This window comes from Triticum aestivum, chromosome 2D (assembly GCF_018294505.1).
Source record: "Triticum aestivum cultivar Chinese Spring chromosome 2D, IWGSC CS RefSeq v2.1, whole genome shotgun sequence".
NCBI lineage: Eukaryota > Viridiplantae > Streptophyta > Magnoliopsida > Poales > Poaceae > Triticum > Triticum aestivum.
The window spans coordinates 211,816,603-211,834,372 of NC_057799.1; positions in this window are offsets into that span (position 1 = coordinate 211,816,603).

Consider the following 17,770-nt stretch of genomic DNA (forward strand, 5'->3'; position numbering starts at 1 on the left):
AAAAAGAATCACTCAAAAATTCCTTTTTATTAAAAAGTTATAAAGGTTTCTGTCCAGGGACTTATCTGTAATGAAACAGAAAAGTTCCAGGGTTTTAACTGAGAAAACAGAAAACGGTTCGATTGGGAATGCGCAAGCGCAAAGGAGAAAACGTATTTGCCCGAAGGCGCCAACAGAAAACGGTTCGAGGTGGAATAAAACAGAGGCTGACACGCGGGGTCCACATGTCAGGTTTGAAAAGCTCGCCGGCGCCCGAAGACTGCGGTGGACGCCGGCGTCGAACCACGGCGAGTTAGGAGAAACGGAGGGTACCAAGAGCTTCAGCGTCTTCTTCCGCGTCGGTGGGTGGTGGACTCGACCAACGGGGAGCACCACGTCGACGGCGACACTTTCTCCGGCGGACGGCGGCTCGGGTGAGGATGGGGAACTCCGGTGGAGGGCTGCAAGCTTCGAATTGAAGTGCGGGTCAGAAAGAGGGATGCATGGTGAAGCTACTGGCAAGAGAATGGAGGCGGAGGAGCACACACGGGGGCGAATCGGGCTGGATCCCGTGGCGGGTCGCGGCGGCCGGAGTCGAGGAAGGAGACCTCCTCGGGGCTCTTCCAGTGGCTAGGCGTGCTCTAGGGGGAGTGCAGGGATGGTGGGTGCTCGAGTTGAAGCTCGGGGCCTCTATTTATAGGCGGATCGACGGGGTGGCCGTGAACGGAGAATCTCCGGCGAGCGATTACGGCGGAGCAGTGGATTGGCAGGAGGTTTGAGTGGCCAGGCAGCATCAGTGGAGGTTACTGGAGTCGTTTCACAGCTAAACGGGGATGGTCTTGGCGTAATGGCGTCGGTCCACGGTGAGGTGACCGCACGGGCTCGACGGCGGCAGAGAGCGCGCTCCGCGCCCTGCGGTTCACGACGAGAGTGGCAGCGCGTTCGGGGGAGTGGAAGGCCACGCGGCGAGCTCCGGTGGTTTGGGCGGCGCTGGGTGGCGTCGTCGGCGCCGTGTCTCCCGCTGGCGTCCGCAAAGCCGCCGCCGGCGTCGGTCACGGGGCGGCGCACCTTCTGCTGCTCGTCGCCGACGCCCGCAAGGCGCCAGGCGTTCGTGCGGTGCAGGAACAAGGGGGAGGGGACGAGGAGCAAGGCGACGCAGTGGCACTGGCGAGATCGACGTCCTTCTCTGAAGAAAACGACAGCAGGCCACTGACTGAATCTCTGAATTTTCTGAACTTGACATGACCATGCACTGCAGGTGTTCGACAGAAGGATTTTGGCAATGAGATAAATTTTTCTGGAGCTGTAACTTGGTGAGATGACCACTCAATGCACCCAGAGGCTGCCTGATTTTACTTGGAATTTTTGGAGAAGGTTTTGAATGAATTTCACCAAATTTGACAAATCTGGTCCAAACTTGCAGCAAGTGTAGTTTGAAAATTTTGAACTGAAGACCAGTGGATCTTCATGGATCTTGGTTGAGGGTTCAAAGGACTAGGAGGGGAAAAGGTTTGGGGGCAAAAATCAAGACAGAAAATGGAGTTCCTTTGTAAATCTCCAAGTGCTAGAATAGAAGACAGAAATTTGTTTGAATAAGATTTAAGTGGAAATAATCACATGGGGAGGTTCAACTTGCTGGATTTGATGCAAATCATGATCCAAAGGTGAGGGAAGGGTTAGGAGAGAGGATTTGCACTAAGGCCATGGCAAGAAGGAATTGTTGAAAGTGGCAAAGGATTTTTCCAAAAGCCATAGTGCAATTTCAAAAAGATTTTTAAAAGTTATTTTCCCCAAATGAAAAACATTTTGTCTTGAGTCCAAATGAAAAGCAAGAACCTCCAAGACCAAAGACAGATCTTGGGTGAATCCAAATAAAACTTTTGCCATAAAAAAATATTTGAGAGGGAGAGTTCTCTTGAAGAAAAATTTAAATCACTCCCCTCAAGTCAAATAAAATCTTTTGAAAAATCCAAATAAAAACTTGGGTGTCACAACACCTACCCCCTTAGGAAAAATCTCGTCCTCGAGATTTCTGCTGATCCTCAAATAGATATGGATACTCTGCTCGGAGGAAATCTTCCCTTTCCCATGTAGCTTCATCCTCAGTGTGGTTGCTCCACTGAACCCTGAAAAATTTCGTCGTTTTCTGACGGGTCCTCCGTTCAGACTCTTCTAAAATCTTTACTGGCCTTTCTCTGTAGGTGAGATCTGGTTGCATATCAATGTTCTCATGAGGTACATGCTTCTCCGGGTTACTCACACATTTCCTCAACTGTGAGACGTGGAATACGTCATGGACGTCTGACAGCTCCTTGGGTAGGTCTAGTTGGTAGGCTACCGTGCCTCTTCGTGCCTTTACACAAAATGGTCCAATAAATCTTGGGGCTAGCTTCCCCTTAATTTTGAACCGTTGCAGACCCCTCATAGGAGATACTCGGAGGTATACGGAATCACCGGGTTCAAAGCTGACCTCACGATGCTTCTGATCATAGTAGCTCTTTTGTCGGCTCTGTGCTGTCTTGAGTCTGTCCCTGATTTGTTTAACTTTCTCCTCGGCCTCTTTAAGCATGTCTGGGCCGAAGATACGGCTGTCACCTGTTTCTGACCAATTCAGTGGGGTACGACACCTTCGTCCGTACAATGCTTCAAAGGGTGCCATTTGCAAGCTGGCTTGGTAACTGTTGTTGTAAGCAAATTCGGCATACGGCAAACTCTCTTCCCAACTGGATCCATAGGTGAGCACACAGGCTCTTAGCATATCCTCTAGGATTTGGTTTACACGTTCCGTTTGTCCATCAGTCTGAGGGTGGTATGCTGTACTGAAAGCTAGTTGCGTGCCCAGAGCTTGTTGTAGGTGATCCCAAAATTTGGAGACGAATTGGGTGCCTCGGTCTGATATTATAGTCTTTGGGACTCCGTGCAAGCAAACTATACGGGAGAGATAAAGTTTTGCCAGTCTTTGTGTGGAGTAGGTAGTCTTCACGGGAATGAAATGAGCAACCTTGGTTAGTCGGTCTGTGATGACCCATATGGCGTCATTTCCGCGTTGTGATCGGGGTAATCCGACAATGAAGTCCATTCCTATTTCATCCCATTTCCACTCCGGTATCCTGTTAGGCTGGAGTAGCCCTGCTGGCTTTTGGTGCTCGGCCTTGATGCGCTGACATGAATCGCAACAAGCAATGAATGTGGCTATATCTCTTTTCATACCGTGCCACCAAAATCTTTCCTGGATGTCCTTGTACATTTTGGTTCCTCCAGGATGGATCGAGTATGGAGCGGTGTGGCTCTCCGTCAAGATCTGTTGCTTGAGTTCCTCAATGTTAGGTACGCAAAGTCTGTCTCGGTACCATAATGTTCCTTCACTGTCTGTGACGAACTCTGAAGTCTTACTAAGATTCATTTTCTTCTTTATGCCTTCGATGCTGGGATGTCCCTGTTGAGCCTTCTTAATTTGTTCCACCAGGGTGGGTTGTATCTCCAGGTTTGATACGGTGCCCTCAGAGACTAACATCATGTTGAGCCTAGCGAACTCTCGCTGAAACTCAGGCCTCAAATCTTGCTGACCGTCATTGTCCGGGCTGGGGTTTCGACTAAGGGCATCGGCCACTACATTTGCTTTCCCTGGGTGGTAGTGAATACCGACGTCATAGTCCTTGACCAGTTCCAACCAGCGTCGTTGGCGTAAATTCAGCTCTGGCTGTGTGAAAATATATTTGAGGCTCTTATGGTCCGTATATATTTCACAGCGATTTCCCAACAGAAAGTGCCTCCACTCCTTGAGTGCATGTATGACTGCTGCTAGCTCCAAGTCATGTGTTGGGTAATTTTCCTCATGTTTTCGCAGCTGCCTGGAGGCATATGCGACAACTTTGCCATCCTGCATTAGTACACATCCGAGACCTTTTCGGGACGCGTCACAATACACTTCAAAGCTCTTGTGTATGTCTGGCACAGTTAAGACCGGTGCGGTTGTCAGCTTCTTCTTGAGTTCTTGGAAGCTCTGCTCACATGCTTCCGTCCATACAAATTTCTTGTCCTTCTTGAGTAACTGTGTCATAGGTTTTGCCACAGTGGAGAATCCTTCAATAAATCTCTGTAATATCCGGCCATTCCTAGGAAACTCCGCACATCTGTGACGTTGGCGGGTGGCTTCCAGTCCAGTATGGCCTTGACTTTTTCTGGGTCTACGGCCACGCCTTCTTGGTTCAGTATATGGCCTAAGAAACCAACTTGTCTTAGCCAAAATTCGCACTTGCTAAATTTGGCGTACAACTGATGTTTCCTCAATTCTCCCAAAACAATCCTGAGGTGCTCAGCATGCTCTTCTGGTGTCCTTGAGTAAACCAGAATATCGTCAATGAATACCACCACAAATTTGTCCATGAATTTCATGAACACTTTGTTCATGAGGTGGACGAAATATGCGGGGGCGTTCGTTAGTCCAAAAGGCATCACTGTAAACTCGTATAACCCATATCTGGAAGTGAATGCTGTCTTGGGGATATCTTCTGTCCGTACCTTCAGTTGATGGTATCCTGATCTCAAATCAATCTTTGAGAATACCTTGGCTTGTGCGAGCTGGTCAAACAAATCATTTATCCGTGGCATCGGATATTTGTTTTTGATGGTGACCATATTGAGGGCTCGATAGTCTATACACAGTCTCAGTGTCCCATCCTTCTTCTTGGCGAACAACACAGGCGAACCCCATGGTGAGGAGCTGGCTCGAATAAATCCTTTGTCCAATAATTCCTTTATCTGCTTCTTCAACTCCACCAATTCTGAGGTGCCATTCTATACGGCTTCTTATAGATGGGAGCGGTGCCAGGTGCTAGTTCAATGCTGAATTCTATCTCTCGGTCTGGTGGCATGCCTGGTAGTTCTTCAGGGAACACATCAGGAAACTCGCATACCACTGGAACTTTTCTCAGTTCTGCAATGTCCATTTTGTTCAGTTTTGGTTGCTGTGATCGTGGCCTTTCTTGAGCGGAAACTCTTATTGTCTTGCCATGATGGTGAGTGAGAATCACTGTCCGATTGAAACAGTCGATGAATCCTTTGTTGGTGGTCAACCAGTCCATCCCTAAAATGACATCCAGTCCTTTACTTTCCAACACGATGAGATTCGCGTGGAATTGTAGTCCTTCGAACTCAATGACCACTCCTTGGCAGTAACCCTGAGCGATTTGCTTATTTCCGGGGGACTTGATGATCATAGATTTTTCCAAGGGAAGTATCGGAAAACCATGTTGCGAAACAAAACTCTTCGAAACGAACGAATGGGAAGCTCCAGAATCAAACAAAACCGTGGCAGGTACTGTGTTGACAGGGAACGTACCGAGCACGATGTCTGGGGCATTCTGCGCTTCTTCCCTGGTCACATGGTTCAGGTGACCCTTCCTGTGGTTGTTGTTGGGGTTGAAGTTGTTGCGCTTGGGGGCTGGATTGTTTCCACCATTGTTCGGCTTGGGTGCCGAGTCTCTTGGCTTCGGGCACTGTTTAGCATAATGCCCTTGTTGACCACAAGCATAGCAGGTGACCCCTGGACGGTATGTGTACTCCTTATCCCTGGCATGAAATTGTCCGACGGGCCTTGGCTCAGTAGTCGTGGATCTCCTTGCGTCTGTCCTTGGGACCTCAGTCTTGCCTCGGTTGCTGCGAGCAAGAGTCGTCTTGTCCCTCTTTCTCTTGCGGACATCTTCCAGACTACGGCGCTCATTCTCCAAGGTGATGGCCTTGTCCACCAGCGTCTTAAAATCCGGAAAGGTGTGTACAATCAGTTGGCATCTTAGCGCTGGTGCCAGGCCGTCCAGGAATTTTTCCATCTTCTTGCTTTCTGTCATGTGCTCGTCGTAGGCATAACGAGACAGCTGGGTAAACTGACCATTGTATTCTGTCACTGACATGCCTCTCTGCTTCAGGTCATCAAACTCTCTCTTCTTGATCTTTAGGATGCTCCTGGGGATGTGTGCCCCACGGAAGCCTTCCTTGAACTCTTCCCAGGTGATGTTGTGTTCCCTGGGATGCATGTGTAGGAAGTTTTCCCACCATGCTGCGGCTGCTCCAGTAAGGTAGTGTGGTGCATAAAGCACCTTCTCATGATCTGAGCACTGAGCAATAATCAGTTTCCTTTCAATCTCACGAAGCCAATCATCGGCTTCCAGCGGCCTATCGGTGTGAGCAAAAGTTGAGGGGCGAGTCTTCTGTAACTCAGATAACTTGGAATGTGGTTGATAGGGTTCACGGTGGTTTCCCATATTGATGACATGATTCATCATCTCTTGGTGCTGTTGCTGGCTTTGCTCGAAGAGACGGCATACTTGAGACAGTGCTGCTTCGCTGTCTTGTTGACTGGACTGACCCTGAGTGAAATTGTTGCTGGTCTGTGTCCCGTAAACCTCTTCTGGCTGATTGGGCATGGAGCGAGTCCACGGGCGAGACATTTTTCCAGTCTGGGGTATTATTTGCAAAACCCATGAGAAAAACTGTGTAGCACAAGAAAAATCTTGCAAAGGCAACAATTAAAAGGCTTCAAGGTTTTTCAAGAAAACATAAACGATTTTGCACGGAGAAGAACTGCTTAACATAAATCTTACATGCGAAAAGCAAACACACGATACAGCACTCAGGATGCGCGCACACATCCTGACATGTTATTTAAACTAGCGTACTACTCCGGAAGGCAGCAAACACACCAATACAAACTAGCGTACAGATAAAACAACACATCATACAAGCAGACATAACACGCGGCTACTCGGTGCTCTCAGTCGGAGATGGTGAAGATCTCCTTCCCCTTGCCGATGGCAAGACTCAGCGGTCCAGGAGAATCAACCTCCACCTCCTCTCTAGCTGGCTCCTGGCGCGTAACGCTGCGCTGCGGTGATGGTGCGGGGGCGACTGGTGGTAGAGCGGGTGCGGCAGGCGGTGCGGCTCTGACTGGAGTAGGAGCGATGACTCGGTCGAACTCCTCAGTGGTAGGCAGACGGCGAGCAGTGGCCAAAACGGCCGGTGCATACGAGGCTGAAGACGAGACGAATGTCAGAGGCGGCGCCGTGTGGAGAAGCTCCTTCCTGCTGGCAGGACCGCCCCGGACTAAGTCCATGCGGGCAGCCACAAGATCATCCACGAGGTTGTCGAAAGACTCCTCCAGAGCCTTGAGATACTCCACAACCATCTCGATGGCTTCATCTCGTTCTCCCCGATGGCAGGCGAACGCATAGTGGCTAGTGTAAGGCACATGGCATGGGAGGTAGCGGTAGCGACGAGTCTTCATCGTAGGAAGGATGTCCCGAAGGCGAGCTATCGCCTCACGGGCAGCCATCTGCATGGCATGCCTCTCCGTAGGCATGGCCCTTCCCACAAAACGGAAGTGGCGAGCAGCAGAACGTCCTCCCTTGAATTGCAACATAGCTTGGTGCATAGACACGTCGTCACTGAGCTTGTGCTGATAGAGTGTGAACTCCGGGCGAGCTGCTGGCCCGATCGCGAGCTTGGTGATGGAGACGAGGAGCTTAACAAACCCCTCGGGCACGTTGGTGAACACTCGATTCTCACAGCTGCTGCCAGCCATCTACAAAAGTAGGCAAAAATTCTGAGTAGTCATGTCATAAATTTATGATGACCAACAGAAAATAGCTACAATTGCAAAATGCTGAAAAAGCACAAAAACGCTAATAACCGATTAGCGATCGCACCTAGTGGCTTCCTACAGTCAGCCTGGCTCTGATACCAAGCTTGTCACGACCGGTTTTTCAATAAAATAATTATTGAGAGACCAATCCCTTTTACGGACCAGCGAGGAAGAATTCCTTCTCACTGGTAGACAATATCTTGGTCACAGAAGAAAAATACCAGGAGTACTGAATATAATACAAAGTTGAGCGGAGACTGCCCAACAATTTATTACATGCACGCCGATAAAACAAGACGGCGGATAGGGTGGCATAACTACTAACTCACGATAATAACGGTGGTGGAAATATCACCGCGAAGCGAGTGATATGATTCCAGAAGACTACAGCTCTTCGAGCGTCGGAGGGAGGCTCGAGGAGACTTATTGCGGGCGGCGGAAGCGTATATAATACAAGTGACCAATATCCGGGATCGCGTAGGACTGACTGGGACTCCTCTAGGCATCGGACGCGCTATCAAACTCTTCATCCAAGAGATCGCCTTCGTCAACATCTGGCCAAATCAACAAGCCAGGTGAGTACTATGAAAGTACTCGCAAGACAGTTCGGACATAAGATATAACAAATGCAAACATGAAGCATATGAACAAGTTAACCAGTGCGATCAGACATAGAGATAATAAATACTGGGTGCCAAGCGAGGGTCTGAATGACGCCTCGAGCGGAAACTGCAGAATAGTAATACTGGTACCAAACGAGTGTCTGAAAGACTCCTCGAGCGGAAAATGCAGAATAGTAATACTGGTGCCAAACGAGTGTCTGAAAGACTCCTCGAGAGGAAAATGCAGAATAATAATACTGGTGCCAAACGAGTGTCTGAAAGACTCCTCGAGAGGAAAATGCAGAATAATAATGCCACAGTCGGGCGTCGGGGCGACACCACATAAAGGGCTTATAACAGAAAATAAAGGCAGTGCATGCCACAGTCGGATGTCTGAGCGACATCACATAAAGGGCTTATATTTAAAGTAAGAAACAAGAACACGCCACAGTCGGACGTCTGCGTGACGTCACATAAAGGGCTTATGTTACAGCTCAATAATACAATAGATCGGGAACATGAATTATCACAAGCATGAGACAAATATAAAGTTAGTCCATCCACAGGAATAACAATAAATCTGGATTTACCACTTGAGCTTGTTCACCGGGGACAAGTTTTCCACGCGGATAGATATGGATATAATGATTACACTACTTGATCATGGATACGATGATTTGGAAGGAATTGACTCTGCAGAGTTTGTACTTAACCACAGCCAACGGATTTCAGTAGTCACGGGGACTAGTTCCGTCTACGGTGTTTTGGAAGAAACACGTCTAACCAGTACACACCCAATTCAACCTTCCGAAGCCAGGGATCACCCTCGGCAACGTTCAAGAAAAACCTTGAGACGGGGAGGCTACAACCTCGCGTAGCATGGGATCAAATTTCTATACGCGCGCTCTAAGGGGGTGCCCCCCCTCTCGGTCCCAACCGGAAACACCCATGCCCCCTGACCGGATGACTGGCTTTAATCCTGGGCCAAGGTACCATCATCCCGGCCTCTCTGTTTGGTGTGTACACGGAAAGAGGTTACCAACTTACTAAACCGCATCCTGGCAAATGAAACATGTGGTAGCACGGAAGGGGGAAAGAACGATAACGTGACTCCGTCCACGTTAACGTCAGAAATAGTCGGATGACGCAAGGCTGGTATGCTACAACAGTACCACCTTGCTGCCCTTCATGTCACCACATGATTAGGCCATCTCTCATCAGAGATCATCGCAACTATGGAACATGCGGGGAAAAGAACGATAACGTGACTCCGTCCACGTTAACGTCGGAGAAAGTCGGATGACGCAAGGCTGGTATGCTACAACAGTACCACCTTGCTGCCCTTCATGTCACCACATGATTAGGCCATCTCTCATCAGAGATCATCGCGACTTTGGAACATGCGGGTGGTTGCCTTACAAGCAACGAGGTATTTACCGACACTCATATGCCACGCACAAACTTTCACATGAACATGCAAAACATCTGCCATATCAAATGTTCAAACATGCTTGCCTGGTTCGGAGAAGTCGGAGTCTAGCTCGGCGAAGTTCGCGGCTCCGTCACCTCTTCCGGAACCTACGGCAATCACGAAAACGGGTACTAACGTGAAAACCAATGGGTGCACAGAAACTTTTCCAAATATTTTTCAAATAAATCCCATAAAAAACTAGACAAAATTTGAAGATTGTCAGAAAAAGAATCACTCAAAAATTCCTTTTTATTAAAAAGTTATAAAGGTTTCTGTCCAGGGACTTATCTGTAATGAAACAGAAAAGTTCCAGGGTTTTAACTGAGAAAACAGAAAACGCTTCGGTTGGAAATGCGCAAGCTCAAGAGGGAAAGCGTATTTGCCCGAAGGCGCCAACAGAAAACGGTTCGAGGGGGAATAAAACAGAGGCTGACACGCGGGGTCCACATGTCAGGTTTGAAAAGCTCGCCGGCGCCCGAAGACTGCGGTGGACGCCGGCGTCGAACCACGGCGAGTTAGGAGGATCGGAGGGTACCAAGAGCTTCAGCGTCTTCTTCCGCGTCGGTGGGTGGTGGACTCGACCAACGGGGAGCACCACGTCGACGGCGACACTTTCTCCGGCGGACGGCGGCTCGGGTGAGGATGGGGAACTCCGGTGGAGGGCTGCAAACTTCGAATTGAAGCGCGGGTCAGAAAGAGGGATGCATGGTGAAGCTACTGGCAAGAGAAGGGAGGCGGAGGTGCACGCACGGGGGCGAATCGAGCTGGATCCCGTGGCGGGTCGCGGCGGCCGGAGTCGAGGAAGGAGACCTCCTCGGGGCTCTTCCAGTGGCTAGGCGTGCTCTAGGGGGAGTGCAGGGTTGGTGGGTGCTCGAGTTGAAGCTCGGGACCTCTATTTATAGGCGGATCGACGGGGTGGCCATGAACGGAGAATCTCCGGCGAGCGATTACGGCGGAGCAGTGGATTGGCAGGAGGTTTGAGTGGCCAGGCAGCACCAGTGGAGGTTACTGGAGTCATTCCACAGCTAAACGGAGTTGGTCTTGGCGTAATGGCGTCGGTCCACGGTGAGGTGACCGCACGGGCTCGACGGCGGCAGAGAGCGCGCTCCGCGCCCTGCGGTTCACGACGAGAGTGGCAGCGCGTTCGGGGGAGTGGAAGTCCACGCGGCGAGCTCCGATGGTTTGGGCGGCGCTGGGTGGCGTCGTCGGTCACGGGGCGGCGCACCTTCTGCTGCTCGTCGCCGACGCCCGCAAGGTGCCAGGCGTTCGTGCGGTGCAGGAACAAGAGGGAGGGGACGAGGAGCAAGGCGACACAGTGGCACTGGCGAGATCGACGTCCATCTCTGAAGAAAACGACAGTGAGCACTGAACTGAATCTCTGAAACTCTGAACTTGACAATGACCATGCACTGCAGGTGTTCGACAGAAGGATTTGGCTATGAGATAAATTTTTCTGGAGCTGGTACTTGGTGAGGTGACCACTCAATGCACCCAGAGGCTGCCTGATTTTACTTGGAATTTTTGGAGAAGGTTTTGAATGAATTTCACCAAATTTGACAAATCTGGTCCAAACTTGCAGCAAGTGTAGTTTGAAAAATTTGAACTGAAGACTAGTGGATCTTCATGGATCTTGGTTGAGGGTTCAAAGGACTAGGAGGGAGAAAAGGTTTGGGGTCAAAAATCAAGACAGAAAATGTAGCTCCTTTGCAAATCTCCAAGTGCTAGAATAGAAGACAGAAATTTATTTGAATAAGATTTAAATGGAAATAATCACATGGGGAGGTTCAACTTGCTGGATTTGATGCAAATCATGATCCAAAGGTGAGGGAAGGGTTCGGAGAGGGTATTTGCACTAAGGCCATGGCAAGAGAGAAAAGTTGAAAGTGACAAAGGATTATTCCAAAAGACATAGTGCAAATTCAAAAAGGTTTTTAAAAGGCATTTCCCAAGTGAAAAAATATTTTGTCTAAAGTTCAAATAAAAGCAAGGACCTCCAAGACCAAAGACAGATCTTGGGTGAATCCAAATAAAACTTTTGCCATAAAAAAAATATTTGAAAGGGAGAGTTCTCTTGAAGAAAAATTTTAAATCACTCCCCTCAAGTCAAATAAAATCTTTTGAAAAATCCAAATAAAAACTTGGGTGTCACAAGTCGGCCACGACCTGACTAACCACACAAGTCTCTCGTCCAGGTTTATCACCTATTCGGGTTCCATCCGCAAGGAGATCCGGCCGGGGTGTCGCTCACGGCCCCAAACGATGTGTGCAGGGTTCCCGAGCCCACCATCCGGGTGCCACTCGGTACACCAGGCCACGTGTGCCTGGTCTATCCCAAGCCCACCTGTACCGGGTGCCACTTGGTAGACTACTAACACTACCTACAAACACCAGAAACTAGTTGCAACTCCTGGACAGAGATCAAGTTGATTAATAAGTCGAGAGGGGTCGAGTTACCGGAACCCAATGTGTGGTAGTAACTGTTCATGGATCACAAACACAGAACTCAGTTCCTGAGGACGGTTTCAATGAGACAACCCACCATGTACTCCTACATGGCCTCTCACCGCTACCTTTACCAAATCGTGTTCACACCCTTAGCTCTCACACAGTAGGACATGTTCACCACTTCCAATTCATTCCCGATGAATCAGACCTGACACAACTCTAAGCAATAGCAGGCATGACAAACAAGCATGAATGAGTAGGCACATCAGGGCTCAAACAACTCCTACTCATGCTAGTGGGTTTCATCTATTTACTGTGGCAATGATAGGTCATGCAGAGGATAGGGGTTCAACTACCGCAGCAAGTAACAGATGAAACGTTGTTGTCCTAATGCAGTAAAAGAGAGCAGGAGCGAGAGAGTGGGATTGTATCGGAATGAACAAGGGGTTTTTGCTTGCCTGGCACTTCTAAAGATAGCATTGAGTCTTCATTAGTGTCAACCATCACAACGCCGGAACATCGTCTACCGAGAAGGGACAAATACCGGCAACCAGAGAAGAAACACGATCAATGCAATGCACAATATGATGCATGCTATGACATGGCAATATGAATGTGTTTTGAGCTAATGCAACTAACAACATATTAAATGGAGTTGGTTTGAACCTTAGGTTCAGATTCAAACTTCATATGTGGAAATTCAAATGCCATTTACATGATTTGTCCTAAACAGTAGCTATAAGTTGCTCTAACATGCATGAAAATGGTACATATGGATAGATTGGATTTTTCTGATCATTTTTCATATATAAATCTTTTCATTCTGAGCTATAGATTATTTTCTATGATTTTTAGAAGTTTAGGGTATTTTCTGGAATTTCTTGTATAAAAATAATTCCAGTAATTACATTAATGCGTCAGCATTAAGTCATGCTGGCGTCAGCTGGTCAACAGGACCGTCCAGGTCAAACCTGACAGGTGTGGCCCACCTGTCATTGACTCAGAGCTAACCAGGGTTTCGTTAAATCCTAACTAAAGTAATTAGAAGGGCTGGGGCCCACAGTCAGCGAGTCAGTGGGTTAGCTAAAATTTAATTAGCATCTAAACTAAATTAGCAGGGCCTCGGGCCCACATGTTAATGACCCAGGGGGTCAAACCCTGGTCAACTCGGTCAAACCTGTCGGCGACTCGACGCCGGCGAGGCCAGACGCGGCGGCGAACCACGGGTTTGCCCTACGGGGTGCCGTTTGGCGCGCGGAGCACAGCTACGGGATGCGAACGCTCGTCCGCATCCAACCGTGGGGGTGGCGCGGCCGGGGAGTGGCCGGGGTGGCGCCGGCGGCGAGCTTTGCGGCGGCCGGAGTCGGCAGAGAGCGGGGACGCGGTTGCGGTGGCCGTGGCGATGTGCGTTTAGCACCTACGGTGTCTACGTGGTGCGGTGAGTATGATTGACGCATGCCCGGGGCCAAATGGTCACCAGAGCAGCACCGGCGACGATCGCGGGCGACGGCGGGGTTCGGTCTCTGGCGGAGCGACGGCTACAGCGTGCAAATGGAGCGTAGAGGAGGGGGGTTCGGGTCAGTGGCTCACGGCGAGTCGGACGAGCAGGTCGGCGAGCTCGGAGACAGTCTGGAGTGGGCGGTGCGGCAGAGGCGATCTCCGGCGGCCGGAGGTTGGAGAAGAGCTCGGGTTGTCGCTTGGGGCGTTCGGCGTCGCGTGCGTCGACGGAGATGGCGATGGCGATGGCGATGAGGCAGAGCTTGGGGGCGCGTCGGAGAGGCAAGGGGAGCATGGTGGGCGCGACTACGTCGGCGGGACGGCGACGGCTGCTCCGGCCATGGCGAGGAGAGGGCGAGAGAGAGAACCAGGGGGAATGAGGTATCGGGGCAGTCGAGCGGGCGACGTGGGCGTCGTCCAGATCCTCCAGAGGCGCGGGCGACAAGCAGGTGACGCCGTGGCGCGCGCGGCGGCGTCGTGGTGTCCCTCCTCTGCCTACTGGCAGAGGTAGGCGATGACTGGCACCAGGCCAGTGGGCTGGGCCGTGCTGGGCCAGGCCAGGTAAGCGCCAGGTAAGACTCCTTTGTCATTTCTGTTTTCTGTTTTCTGTTATTTGTTTTGATTTAGTTTTAAGCACTAAACCATTTTGCTTTCTTCTGATAATTTTGCAGGGACTAAAAGGATTATCCCAAAGCCCCTCACAATTTCTCAGAATTATTGGACACATATTCGATATATAGCAAATATAAATCCAATGCAAATAGTTATTGCATTAGCTTCAAATGCCCAAAATAAATATTTATGAGCTCCTAAAAATATTGGTTTGAATTTTAATTCTGGCCAATATTTTCATAGTGAAACATGAACATTTTCTTGGACCTATTTGAAGCAATTTTTATCTTGGTCTTTTTCAGAAATGATTTCTGAGGCTTTCACATGTCCCCATTTCAAATTCATTGAAATTTAAACATGATGCACACATGACTAGCTAGCCTAGAGCAAACCAGAACTAGGGATGTGACAGATCGGTCTTTGTTGAAGGTTAAAATAGCAAACTTGATAAATCACCGTTGTGGTTTTGATGCGTAGGTAAGAACGGTTCTTACTAGAAGCATGTAGCAGCCACGTAAAACTTGCAACAACAAAGTAGAGGACGTCTAACTTGTTTTTGCAGGGCATGTTGTGATGTCATATGGTCAAGACATGATGTGATATACGTTATTGTATGCGATGATCATGTTTTGTAAAAGTCACTCACAACCGGCAGGAGCCTTATGGTTGCCTCTTTATTGTATGAAATGCAAACGCCATGTAATTGCTTTACTTTATCACTATGTGTTAGCGATAGTTGTAGAAGCAATAGTTGGCGAGACGTCCACGATGCTACGATGGAGATCAAGGTGTAAAGCCAGTGACGATGGAGATCATGATGGTGCTTTGGAGATGGAGATCAAAGGCACAAGATGATGATGGCCATATCATGTCACATATTTTGATTGCATGTGATGTTTATCTTTTATGCATCTTATTTTGCTTAGTATGGCGGTAGCATTATAAGATGATCCCTCACTAAAATTTCAAGGTATAAATGTTCTCCCTGGGTATGCACCGTTGCGACAGTTCGTCGTGCTGAGACACCACGTGACGATCAGGTCTGATAGGCTCTACGTTCACATACAACGAGTGCAAGACAGTTTTGCACATGCGGAATACTTGGGTTAAACTTGACGAGCCTAGCATGTACGGACATGGCCTCGGAACACTGGAGACCGAAAGGTCGAACATGAATCATATAGTACATATGATCAACATAGAGATGTTCACCATTGATGACTACTCCATCTCACGCGATGATCGGACAGGGTTTAGTTGATTTGAATCACGTATCACTTAGATGACTTGAGGGATGTCTATCTAAGTGGGAGTTCTTAAGTAATTTGATTAATTGTACTTAATTTATCATGAACTTAGTCCTGATAGTATTTGCATATCTATGTTGTAGATCAATAGCTCGCGTTGTAGCTCCCCTATGTTTTTGATAGGTTCCTACAGAAAACTAAGTTGAAAGATGATAGGAGCAATGATGTAGACTAGGTCCGTGATCTGAGGATTATCCTCATTGCTGCACAGAAGAATTATGTCCTTGATGCAGCGCTAGGTGACAGACCTATTGCAAGAGCGGATGCAGACGTTATGAACGTTTGGCAAGCTCCGTATGATGACTACTTGATAGTTTAGTGCGCCATGCTTTATGGCTTAGAATCGGGACTGCAAAGACATTTTGAACGCCACGGAGCATATGAGATGTTCCAAGAAGCTGAAATTGGTATTTTAGACTCATGCCCGTGTCGAGAGGTATGAATCCTCTGACAAGTACTTTGCCTACAAGATGGAGGAGAATAGCTCGGCCAGTGAGCATGTGCTCGGAATGTCTGGGTACTACAATCGCTTGAATCAAGTGGGAGTTAATCTTACAGACAAGATAGTGATTGACAGAGTTCTCTAGTCACTATCACCAAGTTACTAGAACTTCGTGATGAACTATAATATGCAAGGGATGACGAAAACTGTCGGATTCGGGGTTTCGCAAACCCTTGAGAGGTTCAAACTCTGGGGTGCGTGCGAAGAACTCTCTGTCCCCAGTCTGCCTGCTCAACAATTCCATGGCCTAGCTCGACGAGCCCAAAGAACAAGAGACACAGGGATTTATCCTAGTTCGGGCCACCTTGCAGTGTAATATATACCTTACTCCAACTTTGTGGTAGATTGCCTCGAGGGGCTGAGGATGAACTAGTACAGTGGTGGAATAGCCTCAAGAGGTGAGGTGTTCTTGAGCTCGATGAGCTGGTGAGGTGGTCAGGGTGGAATCGATCTCTCCTCTATGGTGGTGGCTAAGTCCTATTTGTAGTGGCTTTGGTCCTCTTCCCAAATGTAGGTGGGAAGGGATTCCACAACGGCCAAATTTGAAGGGAGGCAACTAGTACAAGCTATCCTGAAAAAAGTAGTCTTCACCTGCAAAAGGCTCTGGTAGTGACGCTTTGGTGGGCTCCGCGATGACCTTCGTCCTGTCATCCTAGCGTTCTTGGTCTTGTTGCACCGGAATGGAAACCTTTGCCTGATTCCTCGGGACTCCGTTCCTGCGCTTGCCTCCTTAGCACCAAAGAGGAAACTGGTACACTGCGCCCGCTGGAGACCGCCTGGCCTTGGTCATCATGGCTCACATCATGTGAACCTCACGAGGTGCACCTTGCGTAGATATCACCGCTCCTTGGGAGCCAACCTAGTGAGGCCGGCCCCAGGGAGGTCTTGGTGTCGTCCGCCGCGTGAGGCTTGGCCCCTCGCAAGGGTCTTGAGTTGTTGCTGCTGAAGCTGGGCCGTACCGGGTCGTTGATGGAGCCACGCCTCGGGCCGCAGGCAGGCAAGTCTGGGTACCCCCGTTCCCAGGACACCGACAGTAGCCCCCGGGCCCAAGACGCGCTCGAACTTGGCTTCGAGGCGAAGTCAAAGGGCAAGTGCGGAGCGCTGCGGGCCCTAACCACCTGTGGCCTCGGTCGACGTGTGGCGATTGATGGGACGTGGGTGCCTCCGCTTCCCCAAGCTACCTTGGCAATTGTTCGACTTGACGAGACTCTGCTGCATGCAGAGAAAAATCATCATTACATGCGATCATGGAGGCCGTCGGTTGGCCTCCTCCTGGCTACAAATGAGGAGAGGGGCGGAACCCTCTTTGCTCATCTCCTTCTTCTCGCCGCACGCTCCCTCTCCTTCCTCTTTGCCTTGCCATCTTGCCGCAGCTCCCATGGCACCGATTAGGAGGTTCTCCGCCGCCGAGAAGGGGAAAACTCCCCACGAGGAGCAGGGGCCGCTCCTGCCAAAGAAAAGGCTGAGCTGCCCCCGCGACGCTGGCGACAGGCCAGTGGTGACATGGCCATGGTACGAGCGACCTCCTCCCGGCTACCCGCTTCCTTTGTACGCTCAGGCACAAGGCTCCAAAGGAGGTGGCAGCGCCACGCCGGCTATGGCAATGGTGGCCAAGCTGAGGCTGCGCGGGCTGCAGGCTCGCGCATTCACGCCGAAGGCTCCTCACGCGAGTTCGTGGTGTGGGCGGCGATGGCCCCGTGCACATGGATTCAACTCCCG